Here is a 12,967-nt window from a genome sequence, read left to right on the forward strand (position 1 = left end):
TTTTGGATTTTATAATTTATATAGTGTATAATTCTGCTATTATTATTATTATTATTATTATAACTATTATTATTATTATTATATAACAAGATTGGCGATTTGAATCGGAGTGCTGTAACTGTTTAGCCAACTACATTTCTTGCCTTCCACTAATATTTGATCATGTGTAGTAGCCTACTTCGTGTTCATACAGACATTCATATAGAGTTTTATGCGAGATCATTTAGCTTACTGTATGAAAATAGTTTCCAAATAGGACTACGTCGAAAATGATTTCTAAAAATGACTCTGCTTCCAAAGTTTCTCTTAAAAAAATTGTCAATTTTATGCGAGTAGGCCTACGTAACATTGGGCCTGTAGATAAGGAAAAATTGCGTCAACTTTTAAGACAAATTATTTAGCTGAATTTGTACATATTTAGCCCTGTCAAATCAATGTATTCGAAATTATTGGCCGCATCTGGTGTCAACAGCTTTTTAACATGTCACCTATTTCATGAATAGTTTCGCCTTTTATCGCTTTTTATTTCGTGTCTTTAAAAATCATTTTTCTAGAAGTAGGCCTACATGGTTGCTGTAAAATACAATGCAAGTGTATCTCTGTGAATTTATTAATTAGACAGTGAATAATATGCACATCTGAAAAACTTTTTTTACCAAAATGTATGTTTTTGCACGATTCAATTTTCCATAAAGAAAAATCTTCGCAAACATTAAAATAACATATTTTGATAACTGTCCTTAATAACATTATAATTTTTTTTTACATAATAGCTATGTTTAATAAATCACAGTTAATCTAGATAATTAGCAATGTAGCCTAATGAAACTTTGGCAAATATATTTTAGTATAATGTTTGTTGAATAATGAAAGTTAAAGAGTCTTTCTGTTTGCGCGCCATTTAAGGCTGAACGGCCATAGGCCTATAATGTTAAGTAAACAGTGTTTTATAAAAATAGATTAGGCCTGTAGTGGATTCGTTGAGTTAATGATAAAGATCCTTATTTGAGTATCGAATGTTTGAACATTACATTAATAAAACGTTGGAGACATGATTAATTTTTAACAAAAACAATTATAGCCTAATGAGAAGTTGGTTTTCATTGTTTGAATGTAGGCTATCCATAGGCCTATTGTTTATTTTATTTTAATTTACTTTTTTAGAGTTATAATCTTAAACATTTTCTTAGATATGTGGACGATCGGCTTATAGCGAGCATATTTCCCCGTCATGTCCTCTCCAGGAGCCTGCAGGTGTGCGTCACATAATGCGCCCGCATGCAGGATATACGCGCGCGCTCGGGGTCAGTGAGGGGCCCTTTGTGTGAGTGTCCCAAAAAGCGCATCGGGGAATGTAGTCACAAAAGAACTTTTCTCACCTTAAATATATTTAATGGGGTTGTTCACAGGTGTATTGTTCACCCTTAAGGCAGTTCATCTACAGGACACATGTATAGGCCTAGAACATAATACATTCACACAAATGCTTTTCATTTCATTTAGTTTTGTTAGTTCATTGAGTTTCCTTGAGTTGGCTAGGCTATATATATAATTTACTTTAGCCTTTCCTATTTCTGCAATAATTAGAAACCAATTAGTATTCTATTCTAATAATACAATATTTAATATAATAATAATCATCATCATAATTGAGAGTCTACTTTGAGTGTCTGTTAATGAAGTGTTGAATTATTTATTGCTTGTCATTTTAATTTCATTGGGGTTTATACATTTTATAATGGGGAGGGGGGGGGGGGGGGGATAGCTAGCATAGATTATTGTGATTATTTCGTACAGATTATAGCCTATATTTCATTTGAGCCGCGTTTCCCAAAAGCATCGCAACATACGTGATAATCGTCCTATGATCGTGAAAGAAAGAAGACGGACAGCTGCAGCCCCCTGCAGGACAACTGCAACACTACATCAAACCTATTAGAACATATCACACCTTTGGAAAATATGTATTATTATTCTATTTACATTTATTTAAATCAATAATACAATTAATTCAGAAAAAAAAAAATTAATTAGCCTACACAGGTTAATTGGTCTATAGGATAGGCTACACTGATTTCAGTGAACGTAGGCTTACCACAAATTGGTATGATTGTTGCATAACATGAAACTCAGAGGAAGTGGATATCTTATCTAAGGGGGAAATGTACCAATGGCTCTTCAGTCTGATAAAAAACGGGAGAAACATGTCAATGAACCTCGTTAATTGTGCAGGGAATAGCCCAGATCGTTCCATACAAAATCAATAACACAATTATGGCCTATTAATAGGCAGATTTAGCCTTTATTAGATATAGGCCTATAATAATATAAAGAAAATATACTTATATCTTTTCTATCAATTTGACAAGTAGGCCTATTTATACTGTTATGGAAAAAGCCGCGTTATTGACGTTTCAGCACTTCATGACAATCAGAGACTCTTAATAAATCTTAAAGCAAACAACACGAAGGTCTAAAATATTGCATCTCCATTCCCTACGAATTTCAGTTGTCTGCTTTTTTTGTAGCAATAGGCTATTATTTGTCTGTTATCAGTGTAGGCCTAATTTATTTACTAATTCATTTAGCCTAATTTGCCTATTTTAAGATAACATTAAGTTTAAAGAAGGCATAGGCTACATCATGTGTATGGTAAGTGTAGGATTAGGTGTACTAATTTTAGATGATGAGATGAATGAGGTGCTCTGCTGCAGAATGAGCGGAGGAATCAAAAAGAAGAGGCTGTTCCACACACTCGCGCGGGGGATTGTGGGATTTACAGCGGAGCGAGAGCGGTAACGTCGTCAAAAAAGATTAGAAATGCTCATCTTTATGGTAAAATGGTGATACACGCCGGAGGGTATAGCCAACCGCTGTGAGTGTACAAAGACACAGTGATACAGTGCGCGTTAGAGCCTATCACTGCTCTGCTGCATATTAATCATTTGAATTCAGATTTTAAATACATTCTGGATGCTTTCATTGTTTAAACTGTGGCTGGGTCAACAAAAGTCACCTTTTTGTTTATTTATATAGCTCTTTTTACAATTCACATTGTTTCAAAGCAGATTTACAGTGATAACATGAAAATAATGCAACCAAGTTTGTTTCTGCTGTACAGCCGATCTAGAGGAAAATAGTGTCATAATCCAGCTTAAGTAAGTTCAGTGATGGTTCATTTTTGCTTTAAAAAAAAGTTATTTAGATCATTTATCTATACAGTTGCTATATCTATACAGAAAACCGTGATGTCATCGTCCAGCTCAGTTCAGTTCTCATATAATGGTGTCAATGCAGGAAGATCAATAATATTGTTGAATATTAAGTGTCCCCAACTAAGCAAGCCAAAAGCCAAAGGCGACAGTGGCAAGGAACTAAAAGTCTAATAGGCTTACGCGCGTGTGTGTGTGTGTGTGTGTGTGTGTGTGTGTGTGTGTGTGTGTGTGTGTGTGTGTGTGTGTGTGTGTGTGTGTGTGTGTGTGTGTGTGTGTGTGTGTGTGTGTACAGGTTTATATTACATTGGGAACATGTGTGAGTAAGTGTAAGATCTTTCTATACAATTTCATTTGGAATTTAAATGTTTCGGGAACAACAGTTGTTGTGGCATGCACTTCCTTTGAATTAATTCTGAATTAAGGATAGATTGTAACCTTGTTATGAGGTGCGTTTGTTGCGGACAGATTAAAATCAAACAAGACGAACGTGGACAAATTCTTCTTGTTTGATCATATACAGCATTTGACGCAGATGCGCGCGCGTGTTAATCTCGCGCTCACAGTTCCGCGAGTGTGTGATGGTCCTGAGGTTTCCTCTGGCTGACCTGGCCTCTGGTGTCAACACAGGTTGTCGGTTTCCCAGTGCTCGGACACACAATTGAATTCCCAAGATTCTTAGGAAAGGTTTAAACTGGGCAGCAGTGGTTTGCACGAGCGCACCTCACCCCGCGCGCGCCCATTGAAAAGAGGAGAGGGGTCAGCGGTGTTTGCCATACACAGGAAAATAGCCAAAAGATTTGATTTGCACAAAATCCGGCCATTGTTACGAAGCACATGATTTTTGTCTGAATCCAAAATAATTTGGTCAGTTGAGCTGAGCGATTTCATTTTATCATTTTCCTCCTTTTACATTTGGACATGGAGTGAAGATTCACCCTACGTGATGTTTTCTGTTATTGGCTTTGATGAACAATAGATGACACTATAAGCATGACAGAATTATTATTGGGGTGTGTTATGATACAGCGCAGTCGTTTATAAATAGGAAATGTACACACAATTTTGTATGGGCGACCTCTTCGCCCGAGAAAAGACATGCAGATGTCCATAATTATGTAAAAAAAATGGTCAGCTAAAAATAAGTGATGTGTCATTTTCCTGTGGAAGATAATGAAAGAGATTCTCGCTAAATCACGCAGAGACCTCAGAATGACCCCGGGTTGCCAAGGTCACTCCGATGTTATCATGCATTTGTATATTATTTAACATTATGCATTCCAGATTTTTTTTTAGAAATCATGACATCTTTAAATATCTTTTAATAGAAGAGTTAATAGTCAAGTCACCTTTATTTATAGCAATTTTTACAATATAGTATAGTATATTTACACTACCAGTCAAAAGTTTTGGATCTGTAAGATTTTTTTAATAAGAAATCTCTTCTGCTCACCAAGGCTGCATTTATTTGATTAAAAATACAACAACAAAAAAACTGTAATATTGTGAAATTTTATCACAATTTAAACAGCTGTTTTCTATGTGAATATATAGTAAAGTGTAAATTATTCAGCATCATTACTCCAGTCTTCAGTGTCACATGATCCTTCAGAAATCATTATCATATGATGATTTGCTGCTCAAGAAACACTTCTCATTATTATCAGTGTTGAAAACAGTTATTTACATTTTTATTTCAGGATTCTCTGATGAATAGAAAGTTCAAAAGAACAGCATTTATCTGAAATAGAAGCTTTTGTAACATTAAACACTACCGTTCAAAAGTTTGGGGTCAGTAACAATTTTTATTTAATTTTTTGAGGGGAAATAAATAAAATAAATCAATACTTTTATTCATCAAGGATGAATTAAATTGATCAAAAGTGACAGTAAAGACATTTATTATGTTACAAAAGATTCTATTTCAAATAAATGCTGTTCTTTTGAACTTTTGTATTCATCAAAGAATCCTAAAAAAAAAAAAAAAAAAAAAAAAAAAAAATGAGCACAACTGTTTTCAACATTGATAATAATCAGAAATGTTTCTTGAGCATCAAAGCATCGTATTAGAATGATTTCTGAAGGATCATGTGACACTGAAGACTGGAGTAATGATGCTGTAAATACAGCTTTGATCACAGGAATAAATTACAATTTAAAATATATTCAAATAGAAAACGGTTATTTTAAATTGTCATAATATTAAACAATATAAAAAAAAATAAAAATATATATATATATATATACATATATATAAAAATAATAATAATAATTATTATTATTATTATTTTATCAAATAAATGCAGCCTTGGCGAGCAGAAGACACTTCTTTTAAAAAATCTTACCGATCCCAAACTTTTGACTGGTAGTGTAATACAGAGAGCTTGCAGATAATCCAGGATCATCTTCATGCTGATCACAGGCTGCTGACTTCTGTCCTTTCTATTACATTTAAGGAAATCATTCAAATATGATAACTGACACAAATGATGAATTATTCTTATGTTTATCCATAGCAGCAAAATAAAACAAAGCAGAAGGAATGTGATCCCATTAACATCCTATGAATTTGAATCAGCAAAACTTTTCGATGACATCAAGGATCTACTAACATCCCTATTTGATATTAATATTGAACTCTAGCGAACAACAACAACAACAACAAAATCCCTAACTCAAACCACAAAAAAACAGTATACCAATTGTATCAGCTGAAGGCTTCACAGGTTGGTTTGATGTCATGCTCTTTATTTCAGCTTCTCTTTTCACTCTTCTGGAAGTTTCAACCGCCTCCAGATTCACCAGTAAATGCCCACCTGAGATCTCAAAGTTTTACTTCTAAATCGAATTTAGAAGCAAAAAATGCCCTTTCAAGCAATTACATACCTCTTGGCCAAGGTTCACAATTAAACAAATGATTATATTATGATATCCATAATTATACGCCTAGGCATGGGGGATCCTTTCAAGTGTCATGTGTGTGTAGTTACAGCTGATGAGATTAGGAGCTGGGCTGGTTTGGATCCCGTTGACGGAACGCTTAATGGAATAAGAATGGAATGGGTGAATAATGGAAGCATGCTGTTCGCGGCTTCGCTCCTTTAATGTGAACCAGTGTGTGGCGCATTTGAGCCCAAAACCAGCTCATAACTTTCAGACATCAACAACACACTTGATGGTTGCAATGAATAATAATAATAATAATACATATGATCATTCCCTAAATAAATACCAAACACATTCCTTCATGTACACTGCCGTTGAAAAGTTTGGGATCAGTAAGATTTTTTATGTTTTTAAAAGAAGCCTCTTTTGCTCACCAAGGCTGCATGTATTTGATTAAATAATAATAATAATAATAATAATAATGTTAAATATGATTACAATTTAAAACAGCTGTTTTCTATGTGCATATATTGTGTAATTTATACCTGTGATCAAAGCTGAATTTTCAGCATCATTATTCCAGTCTTCAGTGTCACATGATCCTTCAGAAATCACTCTAATATGATTTGATGCTCAAAAAAATTCATTATTATTATCAATGTTAAAAACAGTGTAAAAAATGTGATTCTTTGATTAATAGAAAGTTTAAAAGAACAGCATTTTTTTTAAATAGAATCTTTTGTAACATTATAAATGTCTTTCCTGTAATTTTTTATCAATTTAATTCATCCTTGATGAATAAAAGTATTGATTTATTTTATTTTTTCCCACCAAAAAATTTAATAAAAATTGTTACTGACCCCAAACTTTTGAACAGTAGTGTTTAATGTTACAAAAGCTTTTTATTTCAGATAAATGCTGTTCTTTTGAACTTTCTATTAATCAAAGAATCCTGAAATAAAAATTTAAATAACTGTTTTCAACATTGATAATAATGAGAAATGTTTTTTGAGCATCAAATCATCATATCAGAATGATTTCTGAAGGATCATGTGACACTGAAGACTGGAATAAGGATGCTGAAAATTCAGCTTTGATCACAGGAATAAATTACATTTTAAAATACATTCACATAGAAAACAGCTGTTTAAAATTGTAATAATATATTACAATATTACAGTTTTTTTTTTTTTTTTTTTTTTATCAAATAAATGCAGCCTTGGTGAACAGAAGAGACTTCTTTTAAAAACATAAAAAATCTCACCGATCTCTCTCACACACACACACACACACACACACACACACAGTCATCTGTAGGACGAGTGAAAGCGAGCTTTGAAACCTGATCTCCTCCGGCAGTGCTATTTCTGCCTCTGCTCACCACAGGAATGGCTGGAGAATGTTCCGGGAATGTTTGGAAAGGCTTATCAGGAAAATTCAGCTCTGATCATTCCTAACTGAAACATGACAGACAGTGACTGGTCTCCATAACCAGTAAGGATCTATGTGAAATGAGAAAGTCTGTCCAAGACATCTAATGATGAACAGGGAAACTTCAAGATGGGAAAATGCTGATCTTTGTAAAGAAAAGGTTATTTCTGAATACTGGAAACTACTTACTTGTTTCATTCTGATAACTGTATGAATTAAGGGTGATTGGGACATAAGGTCAAATGGGACAGAAGAGTTTATTTTCTCACCTGTGCCCTGTGAGATTACATCATCAAAATTGGATATCCTCATTGTTGTGACATCATAAAAAAACCTTATAAAAAAAATAAATAAAAAAAAATAAAAAAAAAAATTTTCCTTTCCCTTTGTAACATCACTTATCAGGCTTATGCTACTCTGAATAATACCTGAACTTCGTACTTTGAGCACTTCTTGCGTTGTTGTTGCTTTTGCCTCTTTATGATGACTCGCTGAATTTTGTCCTAATTTGTAAGTCGCTTTGGAGAAAGGCGTCTGCTAAATGACTAAATGTAAATGTAAATGTAAATGAAGTGAGGAAAATGATATAAGCTTTTGCTAGTTTTCATAATGAGGTCATAAAATTGTCATAACTACTATTTTACACAAACCTATGATGAAAATGATGCACTACTGCAACTAAATCAGTAAAATGTGTTAATTTCATGTTTCTATTTTCAGAATTAGGTTGTTTTTTATTGTGTCCCATCCACCCAAACACAGTTATATTTGCTGGATTATGCTGAAATAAAACAACTAAAATAAAACAACCCAATTCTGAAAATAGAAACATCATATTTGAACTAGATTTTGCTGCAGTAATAGGCCTACACCATATTTATTAAATCAAAGGTTTTCAGGTTAAATATGTTTGATAAACAGTTTATTGGGGATGGGGTCACCCAACCTTTCCTACAAATATTATTTTATTTTATTTTATAAAAAAATGTATTAATGAATTTTGGACCTGAACCATTTTTCTAACTTGTTTACACTTTCTAAAGACTTTTGGACTTTAAGTCTTCTTTTACCTCAATTACGTGTGTTGTGTTTTATGAATTGTGGATGAATTTATAAATGATTGAGAAATAAACATGGACTCTTAATAATGATGAACAGAAAAAGAAAACCTTGCATATGAAAATATATCAAAGTATGAAGTAATTTGTGTAATACATAGCCTATGCTTACACTAGCATGAATCAATGATGAGATGTCCCGTCCCTATCACTTAAAGGTCCTGTCCCAATTGGCCAAGGGGGTTTTGGCTCAGTTTACATTAAGGTTCATGCATCCTTTCATTATAATATAAACTTGTTTCCTGTTCAAATGGATAGATAACATCTTCAGTATTACATAAATTGTGTTTTTAATTTATGGCAATAAACCTTGAACAAGGTGGAAATTCAAAAACTGTCCCAATCACTCTTATTTCACCCAACATGAATCCAAAGACCAAATCATTTTTCACAATAAACTTTCAGAACAATGACACTTCCTATTGCCTGAATGCTTTATAAATGCCATCTCACATTTATGAGGGAAAGACTTCTCTCCAGTACTGGCAACCAAGCCAGATTCTGTATAGGACATGTTGTAAGACAGGCCTGTGTTTCTATCAAATACCTTGCCTTATTTAGTCAAATTCATATGTCAAGAGCTGAGTGAATTGTTCTGTCTATCAAATATTTTTATATTCCACAGAATAAAGAAAATTACGCAGGTTTAGAATAAAGTAAGGGTAAACAAATGACATTTTCTCAGCCCAAGACGACACACAGATGCAAACTTGCAGTATCCGCCATCAGCACTAGATGTCTGCAGACACCACACTACACCGCGAGCGTAACAGGTCCTTTTGAAGCAACTAAATAAGGAAGGATAGCATAACATGGATTTAATAAAAAAAAAACTAAAATAAAAAAACTCGCTCGTTAAAATACCCGAGTGAAATTTCAATGTTGTTTTCTAATTTCTCTCATAAATCCCCGGACCGTTAAAAAAAAAAAAAGAAAAAAAAAGTAGCCTATCTATAGTCAGTATGTGTTACAACCTATTAAATAACACTGAAAACAACAACCAAACCGTTAAAATAGTCGTGTCTTAAAACAGGAGTCTCGTTAAGAAAAAAGGTGGGAAAATTTGACCAAATTAGTAAATGTACGTGTTGTTTACGTCCAGAGCACCCTCCTCGTCATCTCATCCCTGAGGAATCATGCGTTAGTCGAGTGTGAGCGTGAGAGAGAGAGAGAGAGAGACATGCATGCATGCAGTTCGCCGGGCCTAGTCTGTCTGCGTGGAGATATTCACACGACATTAAAAACATTCACGACTGCGTAAGTTGTCATCGCATTACATTATGTCTATTTCCGGGTGAAATCACGGCTCAGAAGTTCGTGTGTCTGCGAACTGTTGTCAAAATAGCGGTTGCGTGTGGAAAGGGAGGGAGTGCAAAGCAAACAGGGAGAGAGAAAAAAAATCACCGAGCGATCGCTTGTTTCACTCACTCAGCCTGCGGAAAGAAGCAGGAAGAGGACTAGAGCTGTTCACCTGTCGAGTGAAAGACTGCACTGGACATTTGAAGGAGAAGAAGACTCTGCTTTTGTCTTCTTACTGAGATTAAAACCTGCCCGGTGGTGTTACGGAGTTCAACGCACAGTTAACTTCGAACGTTCAGTTTCCGCGAATCCCACAGAACTGGCGTCGGACATTCCATTCCCGTGGGATAATCTATTCTAAAGGTGAGCGTTCTGTGCTGGGAAGTGTTTTATGTTCTGTGGTGTGTCTGTTGCTTTGAGTGGCGTAGATTTTTTGTTACATTGCATTGATCTTTGTCCGACACTGACCGCCTCAATTGTTATTTGTTTGTGAATGATATGCCGTTGAATAAATAAATCGGATGCTACGCTGCAAAAATGACACATTCGTGGAGATAAGTGCTTTAGTGTTCCAACATGGTTAATACAAAACATAGAATTTGCATGTTTCTGTCTAAAATTTTCAGACTTGTAAATTCATTATTTAGATTTGGAGTATCACATTGTTATTCAGATATGTAAGAGTTGACATCTATTCTGGACGCTTTCACTTGCTTTATGTGGCAAGTGACTCTTAAAAAATATATTTTTAAGTTAGGAATCACAGTTTTATCATTAAACAATGTGTTATAGCCTATCCATTACGGACACTCGTTAAAATGTAGGACTGCTTGGATGACAAGTTTACCTGGCAGGACATAAACGTGTGTTTATCGGACAGGGAGGCACGACATCGGTTGTTTTGTCATAGACGGATGCGATGGCATAATACTGGACTAAACTATGACTCAACCTCCATATGGACATGAGTAATGAACCTCAGGACACGCCCACAGGCCGTTCACCAACCCTGGTGGTGCATATTCTACAGAAAAATGAAAATAACTTTCTGGATCTAGTAATGCGTTCCAGACCATTCAGAACCTGGAGTTCTTAAACTTCCTTCTTGAAAGATACCACTGGAGAGGCTCTCCAGGTCGGACGTTCAAGTTGGAAAATCAAGGCAGGTCAAGACAGGTCAACACAGTTTGACGTCATTCCCAAGGTGGTGGCGATTAAATCAACATTCCATAGTTATTTCCCATTGGAGAAGAAAATATTCTGATTTCCCTATTGTGTGGAATGCAAAATAGTTCAAAAGTGGGTCGAAATTTAAACCCAAAGATTCTCACTTCTGGCTTCACCTGTTTTTTTTATTTTTTATTTATAGATTTGGTCTTTTAACCAACATATTTATCAAAACCCAATTTTTTCCTGGCATATTCTCTCATTTTAGTTTTTTTTTCTTCTAAAATGCATCTAAATGAAATAATAAATATAGGGTATGTAGCTACACTGTAAAATAAAAAAAAGATTATATGATCAATAAGTTGACAACATATGTTTTTACATTGATTTAACTCATTAAAATAAGTTAAGCAATTTGCAACTTTTTTCAGGAGTTAGGCTATACAAGATTCAGCAATTGTTTTTAAGTCAGTTTAATGTAATTTACGTTGAAATGACTTAAACATCCAAGACAAGTTGACAAAAAAATTTAGGCAGCAATTGTTTTTGCAGTGTTGTATAAATTTTTTTTACATTCACACTATCGTATGCATATACATTCTAAAAATTTGCATAAAAACATATGCGCTCATTTGAGGCAGGTACGTTTTTTTTGTCCGATAAGAAGACTAAACTACGGTGGAAACACATTTACTGAATAAATCCTTTGATGCGCAACAAAAAACCTCACATGACTTTGCCTCAACAGAGGATTAACCGGGACTAACCAGCGGATTAACCAATCGCATCGCACGGCATCTCAAATGTTGGTTTGTTCGTTCTGAAATGCAAAGTCTGTCATCAGAATGACTTGGTTTAATTCCCTCCAGAAGCGTCTCACACGATTGTGTTCCCAAACACCAGCATCCCAACAACGCAAGAGAACATGCCAGCGTTTATTGCGTTTCGTCTGCGCGCAAGTCATTTATGATGGAGGAAAAAGAACCTCAGTGGCTTCCCTGGTTACAGCAACTTCCATTTTTATTACGGATATTTTACGCTTATTTTGCGACGATTTTATTTTCCTGAACACATGAAAGGTCATCTTCAGTCAGATAGTTTGTGTGTGTGTAGAGTAAGACACATGTGTTTTTTGTGAGTTGTTCGTCTTGGCCCTCACCCTCACACATGTGACCGGAGCTTCAGAGAGACTTCGGTGGCAGACTGTGATGTCATCAGTCAGGGGACACAAACACTTTGGGATGCCCACACACACTCGCTCACAGTCAGAAGAGAGGTCACTGTGGTGACAGGGGCCATGAATGGGCTGATTCTCTCAGTCATGTGAGAGCACAGTGTGTGTGTTTGTTTTAGAGGCGCAGGAAAACATTTTTCCTTAGAAATGGGGACACACACACACACACACACACACACACACACACACACACACTCCCAGGGCCGACTGTATGGTTTAAAGAGCAGATTATCTATCGGAGAGCCAGTTAGCATTAAGAATCTTTAATGTTGTATGTTTTAGAAACAATAACAATATTAAATGTCAACAAAATTGACCCTTTTTACTTAATACAGATTTGAGGTCATATTGTGCATGTTATCGTAAAGAAAAAAATGTTTGTCTTTGCAGTCTTTCATCAAAATGTAATAACTTGCTCTGCCTTTGAATCAAATTACATAGGCTGTGCAGAATCCCGTTGGATAATGGTAGGTTTTGTAATTCTGTTAGTCATTGTAGATAAAACCTTGCCAATAGTTGGTAATTCAATGCTGATTAACTCTAATGTAATACTGTAAGTGACCTAACTCCACCTAGACTATGTGTCTATGTAATACTGTATCCGGGATTAGAAATAAAAA

The 12,967-nt window shown here is 34.9% G+C and overlaps 1 protein-coding gene across 2 annotated transcripts in view; it reads left to right on the top strand.

The window, feature by feature from the left end:
• Positions 1-9,791: 9,791 nt before the first annotated feature.
• The window catches only part of pik3cb (phosphatidylinositol-4,5-bisphosphate 3-kinase, catalytic subunit beta), a 68,272-nt gene continuing 65,096 nt past the window's right edge, over positions 9,792-12,967 (top strand). The window contains exon 1 of one of the 2 annotated variants that reach the window (XM_082180618.1): positions 9,792-10,332. The gene's annotated coding sequence lies outside the window, so the exon portion shown is untranslated. The remainder of the gene's footprint in view (positions 10,333-12,967) is intronic. The other variant, XM_082180617.1, reaches the window with a different exon arrangement.

Source organism: Leuciscus leuciscus (assembly GCF_965113295.1).
Source record: "Leuciscus leuciscus genome assembly, chromosome: 9".
Lineage (NCBI taxonomy): Eukaryota > Metazoa > Chordata > Actinopteri > Cypriniformes > Leuciscidae > Leuciscus > Leuciscus leuciscus.